Source organism: Piliocolobus tephrosceles, unplaced genomic scaffold (genome assembly GCF_002776525.5).
Source record: "Piliocolobus tephrosceles isolate RC106 unplaced genomic scaffold, ASM277652v3 unscaffolded_38702, whole genome shotgun sequence".
Classification (NCBI taxonomy): Eukaryota; Metazoa; Chordata; class Mammalia; order Primates; family Cercopithecidae; genus Piliocolobus; species Piliocolobus tephrosceles.
Window position 1 is genome coordinate 1 of NW_022322868.1, and position 23,474 is coordinate 23,474.

General features: G+C 51.1%; 1 pseudogene; it reads right to left on the reverse strand.

Moving 5' to 3' along the window:
• Positions 1 to 7: 7 nt before the first annotated feature.
• On the reverse strand, positions 8 to 18,170 carry LOC111534637 (annotated as a pseudogene).
• Between the last annotated feature and the right edge of the window lie 5,304 nt (positions 18,171 to 23,474).

The window sequence follows — 23,474 nt, forward strand, 5'->3', positions numbered from 1 at the left end:
CGCACGCCCGCGTCCTCCTTGTGCGCGCAGTCTCCGCGTCCCCACCGCTCCGCAGGGCAGCCCCGCAGGGACGCCTCGCTGCCCCGGCACCCCACCTCGTCCAGCCACACGGGTCCGGAGCCAGGGCCAAAGGCGGCGGCCCCCAGGGCGGCGACGGCCCGACCACAGCCCAGCTGGCGGCACACGACCTCCGCGTCCGCCAGGTCCCAGCCGTCGTCACACACGGTGCCCCAGGAGCCCGCGTGCCAGAGCTCCACGCGCCCGGAGCAGCGGTCCTCGCCCCCGCGCACGCGCAGCGCGCCCTCCTCTGGAACAGGGGCTGCCGTCACTGTCACTGCGGGGGCCGGACCCGGATGGGAAGGAGGACAGGGACAAGGACAGAGGGGTACCTGGGCAGCCGAGCGAGGAGGAGCAGTTGAGGGGCTCCCCAGCAGCCTGTGGCCTGTCCTCTGAAAATCCTGCAGGTTAAACAGCAGCTCTGAGCGCATCGGTGCCTGGAGAAGCTTCAGAAGGAAGGCTGTGGATCCCAGTGACCCCCAGGCCCAAGCTCTGATTCGATGGCATCCCCTGCCAGTGACCTGTCAGGACAGATGAACCTCTTCCCGGGCACCCCCAGAGACCTCTAATGCCCACCTGCACAGGTAATCCAGACCTGCTCTCGAAGGTCACAGGAATGCGGGTGCCACGGATGGGAAGGGCATTGCCACAGAGTGGAGTTGCGCAGCCTACGGCACTCGATGTTGTCCACCCAGGCGGTCCCGGTGCCGGCAGAGGGGAAGGGCCTGTTCTCCAGCCAGCCCCACTCCCCACACCCCAGCTGCTTGCAGATGATGGACAAGGAGAGGTCCTTCAGGGCATTGCTGCACACGGCGCCCCAGGTTCCATTGTAGAACACGTCCAGCCACCCAGCACAGCAGCAGGTCCCACCTCGCAGCCTCAGAGCCACCGACTCTGCAAGGCAAGCACAGTCAGGCCAAGGAGTGCCCTGCCTGGACACCAGGGGCAGTCTCAGAAGGAGGGGGCTAGACTCAGGGGGTCCCAGCACTGCGATCAGTTATAGAAACAGTGTGAAGCTTCTTTGGAAAATTTAAAGCAGAGCTACAACACAACCTAGCAATCCCACTGCTGGGTATAGACCCAGAGGAAATGAAATCAGCACAGCAGAGACATCTGCACGCCCAGGTTCACCGCAGCACTACTGACAATAGCCAAGATGTAGAATCAGTGTAAATGTCCAACAACAGATACATGGATACAGAAAACACGGCAGTTACTCAGCCATTTAAAAAAACAACAAATAATAATAATAATAATAAAATCCCATCATTTGCAGCAATACGGATGGAACTGGAGGACACTGTGTTAAGTGAAACAAGCTAGGAACAGAAGTTAAACACCCCATGTTCTCACTCACAAATGGAAGCTTTAAAAAAGTTGATCTCCTAGAAGTAAAAAGCAGAACAGAGGATACTAAAGGTTGGGAAGGGTTGGGGGAGGGAGGGACAGGAGGAGATCTGTAAAGATACAAAATTACAGCTGGGTAAGAGGAATAAATCTAGCGTTCTGTAGCGCCATAGGGTGACCGTAATTAACAGTCTATTATCTGGTTTCAAATCGCTGGACGGAGGATATTGAATGTTCCCAACACGAAGAAATGAAACATGTCTGAGATGATTGTTTGCTAATTACCCTGATCTTACCACTACACATTACACGGATTGAAACACCACTATGTACCCCATACAGATGTACGAAGATTGTCGATTTAAAAAAATAAAACAGAAATGTGGTACATAGATGCTATGGAATACTGTTCAGCTTCAAATAAGAAGGAAATTCTGTGATCCGTGACAACATGGATGAACCTGGAGGACATTATGTTAAATGAAATAAACCAGGAATGAAAAGACAAATTCTGCATGATCCCACTTACATATGGGAGCAAAAAAAAAAAGTCAACTACATAAAAACAATAGAATGCGGTTATCAGGGGCAGCTGGCAGGGGAATGGGGAGAAGTAGGCCAAAGGGTACACAACTGTGCAGGATGAATAAATCTAGAAACCCAACATACAGCAGGAGGAATGTAGTTAATAATATTGGATTGTACACTGGAAATTTGCTAGGAAAGTAGATTTTAGGTGCTCTTACCACGAAACCAAGCGTAACTTTGCGAGATGGTAGAATGTTCATTGGCTTGACTGTAGTAATTATTTAACTGTGTGTGTGTGTGGTGTGTGTACCTCAGCCCCATGTTCAGAGATAGCTTTGGTCCTGACTGATCAGTGCCCAAATATGTTCAATGTTACCCTTGGAGCAGTGTAGAGTCCAACAGACTAATACGGTCACCTAATGGCATGTTAGACAATTCCTTAAAGCTATGCCATGAAGCACTGTAGTAACATTTTAAAAATACCTGTACCAGGATAATTGGAGAACATAGGGTATAAATTGCATCCAAAAGGATCATATCTAATTAAAATAAGCTTAGAAAAAATACTGGAAAGAAATTCATGGTGATAGAATACAAACGTGTCCACAAGTATCCCCTGCCTGGTTCCATACCCTCTCACTGAGTCGGTGCCCCAGTCCTTGAGTCTGGGCTGCCTCAGGACTTGGGCCAAGGAATAGGGTCTGAGACTCTGTGCCTGTTCCTGTTCCTAGGCTGACACTGCTATCATTTTTAGAACCAAGGCTGGATCATGACAGAAACAGAGCCTCCACCACTCCTGCCTTCAGCCGGGGCCCAAAAGCAGGGCTCCACCTAACCATCAAGTGACCGAAGGCACTGAGGGAGCCTGGCTGGGACAGAAAACCACCAGGCTGAGCACAGCCAAAGGCAGTGACCACGGAAGCTGGAGCCACACGCATCCCTGCTGCCTGTGGTGGGGCTGGTTACTCAGCATCAATTTCACGCACGTTACATATTCACGGTGGCTTTATCTCCGGCTGTTGCGATTACAGATGGTTTTTTCTTTCAAATTTTTTGGACTCAGATTTTAACACCATGTAACATACTTTATATTTCTTTCTCTCAAAAATATTAGCAATATAGTATTTTTGTAAAGTCTATCAAGAGATATTCTCTACCTATGTCTAGAAATTACTGTTCTAATTCTTTAAAATGGCTCCTGTCCCTCAGATATGAAAAGTCCCATCTGCTTTCCCAACACAATTGAAGTTTGTACCCTGGACATATGGACAGGACCTTGGGCAAAGCAGCAACACAGGCAGGAGACACAGGCCATGGGGGCAGCCCAGAGCTGAGCAGGGCTCCGTGGCCTGCTTGTCCACCTGCCCACAAGTGGGACAGCGGGAGCCGTGAGCACCCCTAGCTGAGACCCAGGTGAAAAAGAGGCAGCCCCGGGAATTGGACTGGCCGTGCCCAACATGCTGGCTCCAGCAGACGGTCTGATGGCCAGATGCCTGCAGATGCCAGCTCAGGTGGGGTCCCCAGGATGAAGCTTCACAGACAAACAGATAAAGCAGCCACCGGAGGAAAATGCTGCAAACCAGAGACCAACGACCACATGGAAGATGCAGAGGAAGGGCTAACATCAGCCGCTTTCCACGGAAACCAGCAGAATGTTCTAGAAAATGACCTGCCATTCTCACTGAGATGCCAGAAAAAGATGGACCTTTTATGAGAGCGGAGCATAATGTCATTAGGAGAAAACAAGCTGCTGAGAATAAAGACACAAAAATGAGGTGACAGACGAGGTGAGGAGGGCAAAATAATACGCCAGAGGACCGAAAAGCAGAACCGACAGAAACGCAGATTGTGGTGTGCCACCTGGAGAAATGCCCCAAGAATGCCTGGGGAAGGAGCCACGCCAAAATTAATTTCAGAAACATAGAGAAGACCCAAACTCACGAGACTCCAGCATTGCATACAAAGAACGCAATCACTGAAATAAATGTAATAATCCAAGATACCGCTGAAGAAAACGTTTCTAAAGTACAATATGAACCAAAATCAATGAGAAGAGCCCACACTTGGATGAGCTGCCAGAGTCTCTGCCGGCATCCAGCGTCTCCCCCGGGATTGCCTGGAAAGACTGCAGGTCAGGTGGGGAGCCCATGACCCGCTCACTCACAGGCTTCTCTGGAGAACCCATCCCCCAAAATGACAAAATTCCATCACCCAAGAATGACCACACCTGGACAAGATGAGACCACAAAGACTCTCGGGTATGCGTGAATAATAATAATAATAATAAATCTCATCCACCACCTCAAAAATAGTCTGCAAAATGGCCAGGTACGGTGGCTCACACCTGTAATCCCAACACTTTGGGAGGCTGAAGCAGGTGGATTGCTGTGGGCGGCAAGCCACCGAGGCACTGAGGCAACAGACCGAGGGCACGAGCTGTGCCAGTGTAATAAAATATATAAAATAACAAGCGTTATACTAGATCCAGATCATAGATATAATTATGTATGAATATCATTAATCATTAGTTGGTAGCAGTTACTCTTTATTCCAATATTATAATAATCCTCGCTCTACAATCATAACCCAGGAAAAACCAGGCCATACAGAGATAGGAGCTGAGGGGACATAGTGAGAAGTGACCAGAAGACAAACGTGAGCCTTCTGTTATGCCCGGGCAGGGCCACCAGAGGGCTCCTTGGTCTAGCGGTAACGCCAGCCTCTGGGAAGACGCCCGTTGCCAAGTGGACTGGGGTCTAGCGGTACGTCGGTGCCAAGGAAAAACACCCACTACTTAGCTGACAAGGAAAGGGAGTCGTGGGGCAGTTGAGAGACATCAGCCAGGCCCACCCACAGTTATCGGGAGGCCTAACGATCGCCCTGTGATGCTGTGCTTCAGCGGTCACGCTCCTGGTCTGCCTTCATGTCCCATCCTGTACACCTGGCTCTGGCTTTTAGATAGCAGTAGTAAAATTAGTGAAAGTATTAAAGTCTTTGATATTTCTGAAAAGAGCATAGAAGAAACAATGACGTACGCTGTCCTCTCTCTCTGCCTCAGCTACCTAAAAGGGAAGGGCCCCCTGTCCGGTGCACATGACCTTGTCAATCCTTGGAGATGGCTCACACTCTTTACCCTGCCCCTTTTGCCTTGTATCCAATAAATAACAGCGCAGCCAGGCATTCGGGGCCACTACTGGTCTCCGCGTCTTGGTGGTAGTGGTCCCCTGGGCCCAGCTGTCCTTTCTTTTATCTCTTTGTCTTGTATCTTTGTTTCTACAATATCTTATCTCTGTACATGGGAAGAAAAACCCACCAACCCTGTGGGGCTGGACCCTACAGATTGCTTGAGTCTAAGAGTTTGAGACCAGCCTGGACAACATGGTGAAACTCCATCTCTACAAAAATAAACATTAGCCAGACATGGTGGCACATGCCTGTAGTCCCAGCTACTTTGGAGGCTGAGGCAGGAGGATCGTTTGAGCCCAGAAAGCAGAGGTTGCACTGAGTCAAAACTGCATCATTGCACTCTAGCCTGAGCAAGACTTTGTAAAAATAAATAAATAGATAAATATAAATATATATATACATATATATATATAAAGTCTGCAAAAAGTTCTCCAGTACCCCAAAATATGGATCAAAATTAAGAATCTGAAGCCAGTGGCAGTGCTCACTTCTGTAGTCCTAGCAGCTTGGGAGGCTGAGGTTGAGGGATCACTGGACTACAGGAGGTCAAGACTGCAGTGACATGTGATTGGACCACTGCACTCCAGCCTGGGCAACACAGTGAGACCATCTCAAAATAAATATATATATACACGTGAATTCCGGATGGAAACTTCAAGCTCACTTGAGCTGGTGATGGTGGAAAATGAGCCCAGACGGGGCTGCTCCAGGAAGCTGACGAGCTCCAGGTGCAGGAAACCAAAGTGCTTTGCCCGGTGCCATTTACTATACTAAGAGGAACCTCACCCAATACATTGTGGAAGTTCTGCATTCAAGGAAGACAACAGCTCCTGAGATTTTAATGTAATTCTGCAAAGCAAGTACGCACGATTCTATGTAATAAAACAGCATGATCATTTGATACCCAACCGCGGCTCACCTGAGCAGAAGACGCCGGCGTCCTCCTTGTGCCTGCAGTCGTGCTGGCCCCAGCCCGCCGACGGGCACTGCCACAGCGCAGACTCGTGGCCCTGGCAGCCCAGCTCGTCCAGCCAGATGCGCCCTGCCCCGGCTCCGAAGTGTGCGGCCCCCAGGGCGCTCAGGGCGCGGCCACAGCCCAGCTGCCTGCAGACCACGTGCGCGTCCTGCAGGTCCCAGGCGTCGTCACACACGGTGCCCCACGCGCCCCGGTGCAGCACCTCCACGCGCCCCGCACAGCGCCCCGGCCCCGCGGCCAGCCGCACCCCGAGGCTCCCTGTGGAGAGACAGAGTCAGGACGCCCAGGACCCCGCGGCGACGGGCCACGGGGGATGCGGTTCTGCCCTCACCAGAGCACACCACGCCGGCGTCCCGCGAGGTTCCCGCGGGCTCCTGCAGGGTCGCGGACACGTTGCACTGAGTCAGGCGGGTCTCGGTGCCCAGACAGCGCGCGCGGCTCAGCGACACCTGGACGGACCCGCGGCTGGGGGCAGGTGCATCATAGGCTTGTTCGGCCGCTCCGCACCCGAGCTGCCGGCACACCACGTCCGCGCCGCGCAGGTCCCAAGCATCGTCCAGGACGCGGCCCCACACGCCCTCCAGAGAGACCTCCACGCGGCCATCACAGCGGCTCTGTCCTTCCCTCAGCCGCAGGGCGTGGGGCAGACCTGGGGATGGGGACGCACAGGGGACCCAGGGTGTCAGCGGGAGGGGCCCAGAACCACCCCACAGCAGGGCCCCTCCCTCTCCGCCCCCTCTGTCCATGCCTCTCACTTACCCTCCTCCTCCACAGCCCTGGTTGCACCCACCTGAGCAGACTGCAGAGGCTGAGTTTCCTGGGGCACAGGCCGGGACGCCCAGGGTGCTTACTGGGCAATTCCACAAGTAGGGTTCTGTCCCCCCACAGTGAAATGCGTCAGGCCAGATGGCAGCATCCCCGTCCCCAAAATGGCCTCCTCTAGGTGCGGCCACCGCACTGCCACAGTTGAGCTGGTGGCAGAGGACGGTGGCATCTGCTATGTCCCAGTGGGTGGCACAGAGGGGCGCCCAGGACCCCTGCACCTGGAGCTCCACGCGGCCCTCACAGCTGCTGCTGCCATTGACCAGCCTGAACTCTGGGGGAGAGGAGGAGTCAGTGTGGCTCGCACATGGCAGACACTGTCTGCACCTTCCTTCATGTGAGCCTGAGCCTGGTTACACAGTCCAGTACTTGGGGGAACAGACTGAGGGCATGAAAACAGCTTTGGCGAGTGACGTCACCGATATTGCCTGAGAAATCAAAAAGTGAAGGGCATCATCCGTTCACTTAGGCAGTGATTAAGTTGGGAAAACTATGGAAATATACTTTGTCAGTGCTCTGGAATGCATCCAGCACAGGGGAACGCTAATAAAGGTGAAGCTGCCGAATGCTGTCTCCAATAAGCAGGAAGTGAGCACCAAGACAGAGCTCCACACACCCTCTCAGATCCTGCTTCTCATTGCCAGCCAAAGCTCTGGGAAAGGGGACAGCACTCCTGGCCCCACTCCCCAGGCCCCACACGTGCTGCTACACCTGGTTCTTGGTGTGAGCCTAGTTAAACATACCCCACACCCTGCACTTCAGAGGAAATGCCTGAGGGTAAGTAGCAACAACAGTATACGTGGCAGAGTAAGGAACCCCAAAGCTCCATCTCCCTCTAATGTAATGACTAGGTGGTAAAACTCATAACCAACTTTTTTGAAATTCTAGTATCTGGGAACAACTTGAAAACACTTAAGGAAGAAAGAAGTGGCAAATTTGGTTCTGCATAAGGAATGAGTGAAGAATAATGCCTTAGTATTGACGGTGTGCCCCAACAAAGAGCTAACATGCAAAGACTGGAAGAGTCGGGAGTACTTGTTTGTCTGTTTTTTACTATGAGCATTTAAGGAAACATGTCTAATCACTAACCCCACTAACCAACAAAAAAGAGACCCTAGTGGTCACATGCAACAAAGAGTCTTTAAAAAAGGACTTTAGAAAAGTCATTAAACAGGGCACGGTAGTTCATGCCTGTCATCCCAGCCCTTTGGGAGGCCAAGACGGGTGGATCATGAGGTCAGGAGTTCAATACCAGTCTGGCCAAGATGGTGAAACCCTGTCTCTACTAAAAATACAAAAATTAGCCAGGCACAAAATTATTACTAATTACTAATATAAAAATTAGTGGTGGGTGCCTGTAATTCCAGCTACTCGGGAGGCAGAGGCAGGAGAACTGCTTGAACACAGCGGGCAGAGGTTGCAGAGAGCCAAGATCATGCTACTACACTTCAGCCTAGATGAAACAGCAAGACTCCATCTCAAAGAAAAAAAAAAAATCAGCAACAACCAACCCTGGTGATAGAGAAAAATGCGATTTCTAGAGTTGCCACAGTATAATAATTCAAAATGTCCAGTTTCCAATAAAAAAGATGAGACATGCAAAATAACCATAAATTATGACACATTTATAGGGGGAAAAGGGAAATACAAATTGTCCTTGAGGATGCTAAGTCATTAGACTTACTAGACAAATACTTTAAATACACTGCCTTAAATATGCTCAAAAAGCTATAGGAAGCCAGGATAATGATATCTTACCAAATAAGGAATATTGATAAAAATATATAAATTATAAAAAGGAATTGAGTAGATTTTTCTGTAGCTTAAAAAGTTCAATAACAAATGAAAAATTCACTAAAAGGTTCAACAGCAGATCCCTTGAGCAAGCAAAGATAGAATCTATGAACTTGAATATAAGTCAATTCAGATTATCTAGTCTGAGGAGCAGAAAGAAAAAAGAATAAAGAAAAATCAATAGATCCCAAAAGACCTGTGGGACACCATTAAGGATACTAAGAGATGCATAATCAGAGTCACAGAAAGAGAGAACACTGGCTCTTCCACAGAATAACAAAAAAAAAAAAATTTTTTTTAAGAGAGAGAGGAGAAAGTGAAAGAAAAAATATTTGAAGAAATAATGGTAAAAATTCCAAGTTTGATGAAAGATATAAGTCTGCAACCAAGAAGCTCAATGAACTTCAAGCAGGTTATACTTAAAAATACCTGCACTGAGACACATTAAAATCAAACTCTCAAAAGACAAATATAAAGAGAAGAATCTTGAAAGTAGCAAGAGAAAAGCGACTTGTCATGTACAAGGGATCCTCAATAAGACCAACAGTTGATTTCTCAGCAGAAACCATGGAAGCCAGAAAGCAGTGGAGTAGTATATTTAAAGTGCTGAAAAGAAAACCCTGGTCACTCCAAAATTCTGTATCTAGCAAAACTATCCTTAAAAATGAAGGAGAACTTTAAACAGAAGCTGAGGAAATTCATTGCTAGTAGACTTGTCCTACAAAGAATGCTAAAGGGTTTAATTCAGGCTGAAATAAAGGCACTAAACAGTAAATCAAAGCCTGATGATTAATCTAATAACACTGATCAGGATAATTACATAGGAAAATATAAAGGCCAACAGTATTGTATTCAGGGTTTGTTATACCTTTGTTTGCTCATACATGCTTTAAAAAATAGGTATGAAACAAAATTATACATTTATGTTAATGGACAAACAATGTGTAAAGATGAATTAGTGACAATAACAATATAAGAGCAGAGATTTTGTATACAATTGAAACTAAGTTGGTTTTAGTGCAAACCAGAGGTTTGTAAATTTAAAATATTTCTTATCTCCAGGGGAACCACTAGAGAGAAAACTAAGAAATACACCAAAAAATAAAAAAACAGAATGGGAAGGGAATGAAAATGGTACACTATAAATGTCAATTAAATGCAAAAGAAGGCAGTAATGGAGGAATTGAGGAACAAAAAAATAAGACATGTATGAAACAAATAGAAAAACAGCAGAAGTGAATACTCCTTATTGGTAATTACTTTAAATGTAAAGGGATTAAACCATCTAAATAAAAGGCAGGAAGGGACAAAATGGATTGTTTTTAAAAAATTGTTTTAAAATGTGCTCTCTTTATAAAGTCACTTCAGATCAAAAGACCATTAGGTTAAAAGTGAAAGCTTAGAAAATATATACATGCACATAGTCACCAAAAGAGAGGTGAAGTGGCTATACAAATATCAGACAAAATAGACCTAGTCACAGTTTGAATGTTCATGTTCCTCCAAAATTCATGCTGAGACAGAATCCGAAAAGCAACAGTATTAAGAGGTGAAGCCTTTTGGAGGTGGTTAAACCATGAGGGCTCCATCCTCATGAAGGACATTAGCCCTTATGAAAGGCTCAAGGGAGCAATTTCCTCCCTTTTCCTCTTTTGCTCCTCTATTACATGAGGACACAAAGAAGGCCCCATCTATGAGGAACAGGTCCCTCCAGACACTGAATCTGCTGGTTCCCTGACCCTGGATTTCTCAGCCTCCAGAACTCTGAGACATACATTTCTGTCATTTACAAATTACCCAGTCTACAGTGTTTTCTATAGCAGCCTAGATGGACTAAGACAGACTTTAAGTTAAAAATTGTGAGGAGAGATAAGAAGAGGATTATATATTTATTAAAGGGTCAGTCCATCAAAAGAATATACAACAAATATAAGCATATGTGCAGCTAATAACAGAGCCAAAAGTAATAAAGAAAAAAATTGACCAAATTAAAGGCAGAAATAGATGACTATAAATAATAACTAGAACCAAAAATATCTCACTTTTAATAATGGATAGACCATCTATGAATACAGCTAATAAGGAAAGAAATCACTGGAAGAACACTATAAACCAGTTAAACCTCACAGACATATGTGAAACACTGTGCTCAAATCAGCAAAATACACATTTTTCTCTCATGTCCATGAAATGTTCATCAGGGTAGACACTATGTTGAGGCATAAATCAAGTCCAAATAAATTTTAAAGAACTGAAATCATAAAAAGCATCTTCTCTGACCATAAAGGAATGCAGTTAGGAATAAATTTAAAAGGGGAAACTGGGAAATTAACAAATAGAACACACTCATAAGCAACCAATAAGTCAAGGAAGAAATCACAAGGAAAATTAGAAAATACTTTTGGATGAATGAAAGTGAAAACACAACATAACAAAATGTATGGATTGAAATGAAAGCAATGCTTAGAGAAAATTTTATAGTAACAAACATCTATATTAGGAGCAAATAAATATCTCAAATCAATAATGGCATTTACACCTTAAAAACTAGAAAAGGAAGAATAAACTAAACCTGAAGCTAGCAGAAGGAAGGAGATACTAAATGAAATATAGAATGAAAAACAATAGAGAGAATAACAAAAATAAAAGCTAAGTCTGTGAAGAGATCAACAAAAGTGACAATATTTAGCTAGACTGACCAATAGAAAAAGAGAACACCCAGCTGGGCGTTGTGGTTCACGCCTGGAATCCCAGCACTGTGGGAGGTCAAGGCAGGTGGATCATGAGGTCAGGAGATTGAGACCAACCTGGCTAACATGGTGAAACTGAGTCTCTACTACAAATACAAAAAAAAAAAAAATTAGCCAGGCGTGGTGGCGGGCGCCTATACTCCCAATGACTCGGGAGGCTTAGGCAGCAGAATGGTGTGAACCTGGGAGGCAGAGCTTGCAGTGAGCTGAGATCGCGCCACTGCACTCCAGCCTGGGTGACAGAGTGAGACTCCACCTCAAAAAAAAAAAAAAAAGAGAGAGCACACTCAAATTACCAAAATCAGAAATGAATGTGGGGGGTACTTGGTATGGAATCTACAGAAATAAAAGAGAAGTGTAAAATAACACCTTGACTAATTTCATAGTATTCACCCCCCAGTTAGATAATTTAGATGAAATGAACAGATTTCTAGAAATACACAAATTATCAAAACTGACCCAATAATGAACAGAAAACCTGAACAGAGCTATAAAAGTAAAGGAAATAAATCAGTAAACAAAAACCACTGAATAAAGAAAAGCCAAGCACCAGGTATCTTCACTTCACTAGTAGAATGAAGGAAAAAATAAATAAATAAAATAAAACATGATCATTTCAATTGATGCAGAACAAGCATTTGACAAAATACAACAGACTGTCATGATAAAACATTCAACAAACCAGAACAGAAGGGAACTTCCTCAATGTACTGAAGAACATTTATTAAAAACCCACAATTAGCATCATACTCAATGAAGAAAAACTGAAAGCTTATCTCTTGAGATAAGAAACAAGACAAATATACATTTTTTCACCATTTCTACTCAACATTCTACTGCAAGTTCTAGCCAGAGAAATTAGGCAAGAAAAAAGAAATAAAAAGCATCTGTATTGGAAAGGAAGAGGAAAAACTATCTGTATTCACAGGTACATGATCTTACATATAGAAAATCCTACAGAATCCACCAAAAAACTATTTAAAGCCATAAGAAATTTCAGGAAAAAAGAGGGCATAAAAAATAGTTGCATTTCTATATTCTAACTATGAATAATAATAAAAGAAGACCCCAAGAATACTCAAAGCAATCCTGAGCAGAGACCAAAGCTGAAGGCATCACATTACTGGATTCCAAAGTATACTACAAAACTATAGTAACCAAAACAACATGGTACTTGGTATGAAAATAGACACATAGGCCAGTGAAACAAAGAGAGAAGATAAATAAATCCATGCACTTACAGTCACCTGATTTTTAATGAAGGTGCCAAGAATACACATTGGGAAAAGGACAGTCTCATCAACAAATGGTGCTGAGAACACTGGATATCCACATGCAGAATGAAACTAGACCCCTACCTCTAACTATACACAAAAATCAACTCAAGCTTTATTAGACTTAAATGAAAGACCCACAACGATAGAGACAACTAGAAGAGAACAGGGAAAGTGCTCAGGACATTGGTCTAGCAAGGATTTTTCAGATAATACCTGAAAAGCACAGGCAACAAAAGCAAAAATAGACAAATGGGTTTACAGAAAACTAACAACCTTCCACACAGCAAAGGAAACAATCGACAACATGAGAGAAAATCAGTAAGTTGAAGAGATATCTGTACCCCCATGTTTATGGCAACACTAATCACAACAGCCAAACTATGGACTTAACCCATGTTCATCAATGGGTAAATAGAGAAAATGTGGTCTATATATTACACAAAATGAAATCTTTTTCAGTCTTAAAAACAGAATGGAATCCTGTCATTTGCAGCAACGTGGATGGCCTGGCAGACATTATGTTAGGTGAAATAAGTCAGAGAAAGACAAACACCAGAGGATCCCACTTGCACATGGAATCTTGAAAAGTTGATCTCATAGAAGTAGACAGTAGAATGGGGGCTACCAGAGTTAGGGAGTGTAGTGAGGAGGAGGTATGGTGGTGACTGGTCAACTGGTGAAACGGTAGAGACAGGAGAGAGAAGCTTCGGTGTTCTACAGCACAGGCGGGCGGATACAATTAACTGTATTGTACTGTATATTTCAAAATAGCTAAAAGAGAGAATTTTGAATGTCCTCACCACAAAGACACAATCATGTTGAGGTGATGGATATGCTGAATTCCCTGATTTGATTATTACACAATATATACATGCACTGGAACCCTGCACTATACTCCATAAATGTGTACAATTAATATGTGTTCAAAATGTGCCAGTTTAAAAAAGAATGAAATAATAATAATAATGTTTGCCAAGGAGGCCCAAGACAGACTTATACACTGAAAAATGCAAAACATTTTTGAAAACAATCAGTGAAAACCTAAACAAATGCAAAGACATCCTGTGTTCATAGATTGAAAGATTTAATATTGTTAAGATGGCAATACTCCCAAACCAATCCACAGATTCTGTGAAATCCCTATCAAAATCCCAACAACCATTTTTTGTTCAGAGATAGAACTGATCCTAAAATTCAGATGCAATTTCAAGGGACCTTAAATAACCAAAACAATACTGCAGAAGAAAAACTTACAGGACTCATTTCCCTATTTCAAAACTACCACAGAGCTACGGTAATCAACACAGTATGTCACTGGCATGAAAATACACATATAAGTCAACAGAACAGATTGAATGTCCCAAAATAAGTGTATCCATGTGGGGCAAAGGATTTTCACATGGTGTGAAGAAAATTCAATAGGAAAGATCACCTAATCATTACAAAAGTAAATATGTACTGAGACATCACACTGTACAATTATTATGTGTCATTTTAGAACAATAAATACATACGTTCAAAACATAAGGAAAGAATAGTGTCTTCAACAAATGGACAACTGGGCGCCGCACGCAAAGGAATGAATGGAACCCTTTCCTTACACCATATTCAAAATGTAAGTCAAAGTCAATCAAAGGTCAAATAACAGCTGAAACTACACAATTGAGAAAAAAACCACAGGAGTCGTCTTCATGACCTTGGATTAGAGACTGGATTCTTAGATATGACACTAAAAGTTCAAGAAACAAAAGGGGAATGAATAGGTAAACAGGACTTCCTCAAAACTAGAAGCTTGTGCCTGAAGGGGCATCATCGGGAGTGAAAAACACCCCACAGAACGGGGGGAATATTTGCCAACGATACATTGACAGGGATGTAGGGTCCGCATGGAGAAGGGTCCTGAATAAACCTTCCTGCAAAGACGATCAACTCCAGGTCAACAAACACCTGCGAGAGGGAGGGAGGAGGGAGGGAGGGAGGCAGGCAGCTCGGGGTCCCAGCAGCCCCAGGCCCAGGGCGCGAGCGCAGGGTTCGGTGTCCAGGGAGCGGCGGTGCCCGCGCCCCACAGCCCCAGCCTCCCTGCCCGGACCCAGCCCCGGAGCCGCGCGGGTGACTTACTTTCTCCCGTGCACCTGAGCCCCGCGTCACGGCCGGGCCCACACTGGCTCCCGCGCGCCCGCGGGCAGTGGAACAGCAGCGACTCGTTGCCCGCACAGCGGAAGGCCTCCGTCCACGCCGGCCCCGAGCCCCGGCCGAAGCGGGCGCCCTCGGGCGTGGACGCCGCCGCCCCGCACTGCAGCTCCCGGCACACCACGTGGGCCGTGGCCAGGTCCAGGTCCGCGTGGCAGACGGTGTCCCAGGTCAGGCCCCGCCTCACCTCCAGGCGCCCGGCGCAGGGGTGCTCGCCGCCCACCAGCCGGGCCTCGGTGTGTCCTGGGGGCAGACGCTGGACTGGAGCACAGGACAGGACCGGCTCGGTGTAGGCCTCTGGGATGAAGCGACCTGACCGCTGCCCTCGGGCCCCACGGAAAGGACCGATGCAGGAGGACCCAGGACCACCCGGGCTGGCCCGGCCCCTGGGGCTCTGAAGCGGCAGGAGAGGTCCTGGGGTGTGCAGGCCGAGGCCTCTGCCACCCTCCAATCTCCCTGGGGTCCTGGCTCCCGCAGCATTCGGACAGCAACAACAGTCCCCACCCCCAAACAAGGATCTCTATCCCCCCCACATCTGTGTCATAGAGCCCACTCCCAGGCTTGGGCCTGGACCCTGGCAGGCCACTTTAACCACCTGGTCAGTTTTAAGCCCAGTGCCCAGCCACACCCTGGCCAGAGCCCTGAGGGAGGAGCCGCCATCAGTGTCAGCCATCTCGCCGGGTGACCCCTGGGCCACCAGCCCCTCTCCCTCCCCAGGACAGGGGTACAGGAGGGCAGCAGCATAGGGGCCTTGCTGGGCAGGTGCTGAAGCCCCGGAGACAAGAACCCCACACCCTGTAGGCCAGGGCCATCCCCTCAGTCCCCGCACACTGCTCTGAGTGGACACCTCCCGTCTCAGATTCTCAGGAAAGGGCGTCCCTACCTGCACACACCACCTCAGAGTCTGTTGGGAGGTCACAGTGGTCTAGGAAGTTCAGGTTGAACCTGCAGTTGAAGATGCTGGACTCTGTTCCCTGGCAGGAAATGACTTTCGAGCCCAGCCAGCCTGGGTGCCCTGTGAGGTGGGGCCTGGATGCCTGGAGCGCTGGGCCGCACCCCAGCCTTCTGCAGAAGACACTGGCCTCCTTCTGGTGCAAGCCACAGCTTATCACAGGGCCTTCTGTTATCCGGATCACCGGGGTCCCCGCACAGGGGCTGCCTCCACCACGCAGCCCCAAGGAGGCCAGCTTTCCTCCTGCACACACAGGTGCCCACTCTGGTTCCACTTCAGTTCTGCTGGGGCGTGGTCCTCCCACCCCTAATGTGTGGACTGAGGCAGTGGCCTTTGATGGAGGATGAGGTGTGTGGGAGTCTGCAGCAGAGGTCTTTCTTTTGGGCCCAGGACCCCAGAGGGGGCAGCCAGAGACTGTACCTGCCCACTTTAGGTCCCCTCTCCCCACCACCCTGTGCCCAAGAGGCCACCTGCGTAGATGGCAGGACAAGCTCCATGCCCTCTGGCTTCTGGGCCTTGCCCACAAGGAAGGCCCATCAAGTGGGGAGGACAGCACATAGGAGATCGGCCCATCTGCTCTTCTCTGAGGGGCCCTGCAGCCCAGTATCCCAGGCCCCTGGTCATACCCCCACAGTGGTCTCCACACAGGGCCAGCTGTCTCTGGTTCTGGAGCTCATGCCTTGGAGTTTGCAGGCCAAGGCCCTCTGGTGCCAGTGGCCTCTCCTTGCCTGTGTCAACGTCCCTCCTCTCTCTCCTCACACACGCCACTTTGGGCCTCTGCTTCCCACCAACAATCCAGCAGGGGGGAAAGGGCAGGGTCCCAGCCAGAGCCTGAGCAGGACAGGGCTGCTGAAATCTGGGGCAGATCCAGGAGCTCAGAGCCTCCTGAGTGGGCCCTGACAAGGGAGAGCACAGGAGCAGAAAGCCGAGATGAGGGCCAGGAGGGAGCACCTCACTCAGCACCAGCCTCTGCACCTGCCTGAGCCCCCAGGCCGGTGCCTCCACTCATGCCAGCCACTCAGGGGAGGAAAAGAGGGACCCTTCACCCCACAAGGTCCTGTGGTCACCACTGGCCCCCAGTGTTTGATGGTTGCCACGAGTCAGTTGAACCCAAAAGGACTGAACTCGGGCTGGAGTCCCGGCCAGGGCTGGCCTCGGTGTGTGATGTCCCTCAATTGTGCTGTGCTGTCTGGGCCTTTGGAGGGGACACACGTGGGGTCATACAGTGCCATGAGGGTCTGAGGGTCACAGCACTGGAGTCACAGGCACCCCAGGAAGAAGGGTCTTGTCTTCTCCCCAGGGGGACTCAGGCAACACCCCTCCTCCCCAAAGTGACACCCCTCCTCCCCAAAGTGAAGGTCGTGGGTGGGGACAGGGCCACAGACTGGCAGAAGTGGCTCCCGGGGCACCCGTCCTACCTGAGCAGTGGACTGCACCGATGCACTCACACTTACAGCCGTTCAGTGACCCCCACTTCCCCAGGGAGCAGTCCCAGAGCGAGGCCTCCACACCCTGGCACTGCACGCCCTGCAGCAAGGACTGCTGAGCCTCCTGGGGCCACACCACATACGTGGGGACATAGAGGGCACGACCGCAGCCCAGCTGCCTGCAAATCACAGATGCCTCCCCCAGGCCCCAGTGGTCCCCACACACCAGGCCCTGCTGCCCTAGGGACTGCACCTGCAGGAGGCCCTCGCAGCGGTTTCCACCCCTCACCAGGGCCAGGGACTCTGCAGCGGGAGCTTCGGGGACAAGAACATAGGAAAGGCGTCATGGCAAAGGTACCCTTGAGTACTTTATGCCCAGAACATCCGAAGTTAGAAATCTAACTTTCACCTTCCAGCCCAGTTTGCACCTTACTCTTGATTTTCCCAAGTTTTCTCGCGCATTATTTGGATGTCACCAATGACATGAACAAACTTAAATATCAACAAAAATGAACAAAATGTTAACAAAAACGGCCTAAGGACCATTTTCTGAGGAAATTGTTTTCTGTGGGCCTTTCACATGCATTTGGAAGGCCCACAGAAAACAAGACTGTGATCACTCTGCCCACTCACGAGCCCCGCAGCGGACACCCCAGCCCTCTGTGGTCGCCAGCTGAGACTCCCAGGATTCACAGCAAGGAGCAGACGGGACCACTGTGGTGTCGTGGCCCCCTCCCCCATGGAATGTCCTGCACACCGGGGCTCTGACCCCCAGCGCCCTGCAGGCAGCGGCACACACTCACCGGGAGGGCGGGTCCAGCAGGCCAGGAGCAGGGGCCACAGTGCCAGAGGGAACAAGGCCATGCCTGGCCACTCTGCTGCTGCCGTGCCCCAGGCTGATGCTCTCGTGGCAGGGATGTGTGTTCTGCCCCCGGATGGAAGGTGGACGCCGACTCAGTGTGACACCTTTCTGAGAAGGAACCCGTGCACGCCCTCGCCTCCTCCCCCCATATCAGAGCTGTCATCTGTCACCCGTGCCTCAGCCCAGACGGTGCCAGCAGCGTGTGGTGAGGCAAGGCTGGGCTTCCTGCAGCTGGTGCCCAATGCAGCCCCAGGTGTGAGCTGCACCAGTGAGGGCCCATTCTCAGCAAGGCCCTGGTGGCCACAGGTGCTGACACAAGGGCCTGGCAGGGGAGGGATGGACCTTCTCTGCCTCTCACAAAAGGTGCGGCTGAAGACCTAGGGTCGTGCCAAGCTCATGCGCTGTGAACACACAGACCTAGCAATGGGAGCAAAATTCTGAAAAACGTGTGTGCCCTGCGACCCGAATTCGTAAGGGATGCATGGCCTCCCTGTGAGGCTGTGTCCTTGGGAAGCCACCAAATCCAAAAGAGGATTAAATCAATGATGCGGCATCTGAGACAAGGCCGGAAAGGGGCAGTGTTTACGCACGGCTGGATAAACACTTGCGTTTGGGCAAGTCTATATGCCAGCTGCATGCTTTTAGAGATGGGGTTTCACCACGTTGCCCAGGCTGGTCTCAAACTTTTGGACTCAAGTGACCCGCCTGCCCTGGCCTCTTAAAGTGCTGGGATTACAGGCATCAGCCACACCCCGTCTGGCCTGTTTTAAAATGTACAATAATTAAGCACGTTATCATTTTATAAGCAGCATAATATCAATAAAGGTTAATTTCCAGTAGATTTGCCAGCGAACCAGTTCAGGTCAGGGTGACTCAGGTTTCTAGACCTCTATGTGGAGACCAGGGCAGTGAGACGGAACCAGATTTCCAGAGAAGGTCACAGGCCCCTCTGCCAGGCTGTGTGTGCTGGAGCCCCGCGCCTGGGACCTGCCGCTGCCTCAGGTGCTTCCCCGCACTCTGACTTGCAAAGGGCCTCTTTAGTGCCTTGCACACGGAGTCAGGAAGGTGAAAGCCCTGGGGAGGCCTTGGGGGAGGGTTTGCAGCTCTAGGTCCCTGTGTCTGTGCCAATCGCTGTAAAAAAAAAACTCATAAAAACACTGCTGCTGGGAGACCAAGGGGAAGAAATGGGAGGGGCGAGGCCAGCACACACGGCAAGGCTGGAGCGGGCGAGGCCAGCACACACGGCAAGGCTGGAGCGGGCGAGGCTGGCACACACGGCAAGGCTGGAGCGGGTGGTGACACCAGGGTCCTCCCCGTGGCACTGACAGCTTCACTCTGCTCCCCAAGTGTCCTCCAGGTCTGTGTCTCATGCTCACACCTCATCCCATTTCCTGCCACCTCGCTGCTCTCTCCCCCACGGCCCCTCCACACACCTCATGCCTCCCTGCCCTCACCCACCCTAGGGACCACCCACATCCCCTACCCCCACCTTGCCCTAAGGACACGCCTCGCACAGAGTCAAGCCTGGTTGGCCAACCCTCGATGAGGGGTTGTTGCCTGAGAGCAGGCCCTGCCGGTTCTCAGAGGGCAAGGTGTGCTCAGACGTGAGGTAAGCCCTCTGCCCCCAGCTCTATCAGGAGCTACTCCAGCTGCACCCCAAGAAGCTGGCCACACATCCTCAGCACCGCACTCCTGCCCAGAGGCCCTGTCCACACTCTCTGGATGTCCCCTCAGCACCCTCATTGGGCTTCCTGTCTGAGGAAGGGGCTTCTGGTTTATCTTCTCCACCCAAGGGGGTCCTTGGACCCAAGCAGGGGCCCCCTCACAATCCCAGGAAGTTGGGACAGAGGAGGGGTTTGGGGGATGGCAGGCAGCGTGCAGAGGGACCCCAAGGGTGCAGCTGGGGTCCTCATTGCTTATGGAGCCAGTGTCATTGAGGCCAACAGCACGCTGCCCACACGCCAGGGCAAACACAGAGGCCAGACAGGCCCGCACGGCCGAAAGACCCCACCGGTGACGACTCACCGGATGTTTAGACCTGGGTGTTACCAGTATGCTGGAACCTGAGATGAAGAAGTCAGAAAAGATCTCAACATGCCTGATGGGTCCTGCGCGGTGGAATCCTGGGTGGGTGGAATTGTGGGTGGGTTAGGTCCTAGGAGGGTGTGGTCAGCAATGAGGATGGTCAGGGAAGGCTTCAGGGCCCATCAGAGCAATGCAGCTGTAAGCAATGGAGATTCTGACCTCAAGCGCCCAGCGGAGCCCTCGCCATCCCCCTCGGCACTGTGTGTGCAGATGAAAGGCAGGAACCCAGGGGTGGTTCATCAGGGAGCCACACTGAAGGTTGGGCCCCTAACCTTGGAAGTCAGGTGGCAGCAGAGGCAAGAAATGATCCAAGAGTTTGCCAGATTGGGAGACCCCTGACCCTCCTGCCTGAGTTCCAGGAGGAGTAGCCCACATCCCAACTCAGTAAAACAGTGAAAACAATGTGGACTGGAAACACACACAGTCGCCCTCAGACGAGAAGACAAAGGGCCAGGTGAGGCAGACAGCTGGGCCCAGAACAGAACCTGGACCATGATGGTGTCTGTCGAATGTTTCTGGATTGAATTAATGATGGATAAGTGAGTTCAAAGAGAGTTTAATAACATCTGTTTTGAGAGCGAGGACAAGGAAGACCCCAGCCTTCCCTGGTTTATCCCACTCTCCCCTCACACTGACATCCCCACTGTCAGCTCCAGGTCCTCACATCCTAGGGCAGAGGCCACCATGGTCTTCCATCCCAGCCTCAGCTTCGGGACCCAGGCTGAAAGGAGCCCCACCTGTGTTTAGGGAGACAGACACAGGGTCCATTGGGGTGCTGAGCGATTTCTCAAAGCCCAGGAGTTCTCATCTCCCGGTTTCTTGCTGGGAAGCAAAGCCTCAAAGGGACAATAAGGGGACACAGTGGGTCAGGAGACAGTGATATAGCTTCTCACAGTGACCTGGGCTGCCCAGGGCCCCTCCTGCAGCAGACTGGGACAAGGTGCTGGAAGGACACTGCTCAGCTGCAAAAGCAACCCAAATATAGACCTATGATCTCCCTAAGTCCACATCTACCCACGGGGAGATGCAGCTTCAAAAGGACAGCCAGAAGTCCTAATGCCCCAGGCCCGAGACAGGAGAGAAAGTCACGGACACATGAGAAGCAGCTCTCAGGTTCTTTAAATGCAGGCGCTGGCCAGAGCGGAGCCCTCTGCATAGGAGCAGTACAGCAGGAAGAGCACCATGGATGCCAGGGCACAGAGCTGCACACCTGCGGGGCTCAGCAGCACCCTGGCCTCCTCCGCCTCCTCCCCAGCGCCGTCCTCAGGCTCTCCCACATCGTCATAGTCCTCCTCCAGGCCCAGGTCCCCGGATCCTGCAGGTCCCTCGTCTTTCTCCCCCATGGGGAAGGCTCCGATGTCCTCATAGACACCCTCTGAGGACAGATGGCCTGACATGTCCCAACCTGCAAAGGCCCCACCAGAATGTTCTAGAAGAAATGTCCAAGAAATGTCCTGCAGTCCAAGCCCACCCTGCCTGGCCCCTGCCGTCTCTCATGCACACCAGGAGCACCCCTGGCTCCTCTGTCAGCAGCCCCCACAGACAGCAAAGACCCCCAGCCAGAGGCCACTTTCTACTCAGGGCACCCAGGAATGCGGTCCTAGGGTGGGACCGGTGGTCTCAGCCTCTGAACACACCCAGGAAAGCCCCCCATTGGACATAAGTCATAAGGGGTCAGCAGAATCCTGAAGCCCATTCTCACTCCAGGCAGCCCTGGGAGTGTGGATTTCTTTGATCCAGCACATCGCGGGGGCAAAGCAAGACTCAGATTCAGGGTCCCTGAGGCCCCAACAGCTCGTGGGTCCACGGAGAGTCACTGAGCAGTCACCATGGAGAAGGCCACTTGGCATGCAGGGCAGTGACCAGGACAGAAAGGGTCTGCAATGACAGAGGCCCCACAGAGCATGCCCCCCAGCCTCCCCACCCCAGGCCCCTGCTCACCACACCTGGGCATGCCCACCTACCCCTGCAGGCTGCTCTGCGGCGGCACCACTGCCTGCCCAGGAACAGGGAGATGATGCCCAGGAGGGAGCCAAGGACCAGGCAGGTGATCTCAGGCAGGGCCCAGGCCTTGTGGGCAGGTGGAGGGGCCAAGGGAGGGGCTGTGGGGCACAGTGAGAGGCGGGGCGTGCTGTGCACCTGGGCTGCCTGGGCCATTGTGACCCTGGCCCTGGAGGGCCTCAGCCTCACAGGGATGGGGGCCACCCCAGGAGAGGTGGGCCTTTGTGCTGCCTGAACAGGCGCTCCTCCCGTGGAGAGACAGGTTGAGGCCACCACACGAGAGGCCCAGGAGGAGGGCCCAAGTGGAAGAATCCAGGAGGCCTGCAGGCCCAGATAGTGGGTACGAGCGAGGAAGGCCCACGTGGGAGGACACAGGTAGACAAATCCAGCTGTGTAGGCCCAGAGGGCGGGTACAGTTGGGAGGGCCCAGGTGGGGAGGCATGAGTGCAGGGCTGAGGCAGAAGGCACAGGTGGGAAAATGCAGGTATGTGGGCCCAGATAGGAGCATCAGAGGATGATCTGGGAGGGGGTGAGGCCTGTGGAATGCGCTTAGCATCCTGACTGCCCTCTGCCCTCAGCTTTGCCTCAAACACAGACCTAGGGTCCAAGGGGCCACAGCTTTTGAGGGCCAAGCCCCCCGCAGCCACCAAGGCAAAGACCCCAGAGAAGTGGCTGTGTGGGGCCTGGGGTCTCTGTCCTCGACATCCCCAGATCCCCATATATTCACTCAGGTGGGCACAGGGAGGGAGGGGGGGTGTCCTGGTCGTGATGGTCAGCCCTGAGCCCCAGTGCAGGTCCCTGCGGGGTCAGACATACAGGAGGGGGGTGAGCATGAGAAAGCCACCTACCCAGTGGCGGCAGGGGCAGCACAGTGGTCTTCGGGGAACCTGCAGTAAACGGTGGCAGGTGAGGACCGGGATGGGGAGGCAGCTGCGGCCCTGAACCGCACAGACCCTCACCCAGACCGCCGCAGCGGCAGCCCAGCCCAGGCAGCCTGAGCGGACAGGACTGGTCCCCGGCAGCCTGGCCAGGAGCACCCACAAGGGACCACGCCTTGGGCAGCCTCAGGGCTGGGTGCTGGGGATCCGCTTGAGGGGAAAGGGGATGGAGACCACCACAGGACTCCACCAGCGCCCCTCTTCCCAGCCCCCCCGCCCCCACTCACCCAAGCAGCGCACGCCCGCGTCCTCCTTGTGCGCGCAGTCTCCGCGTCCCCACCG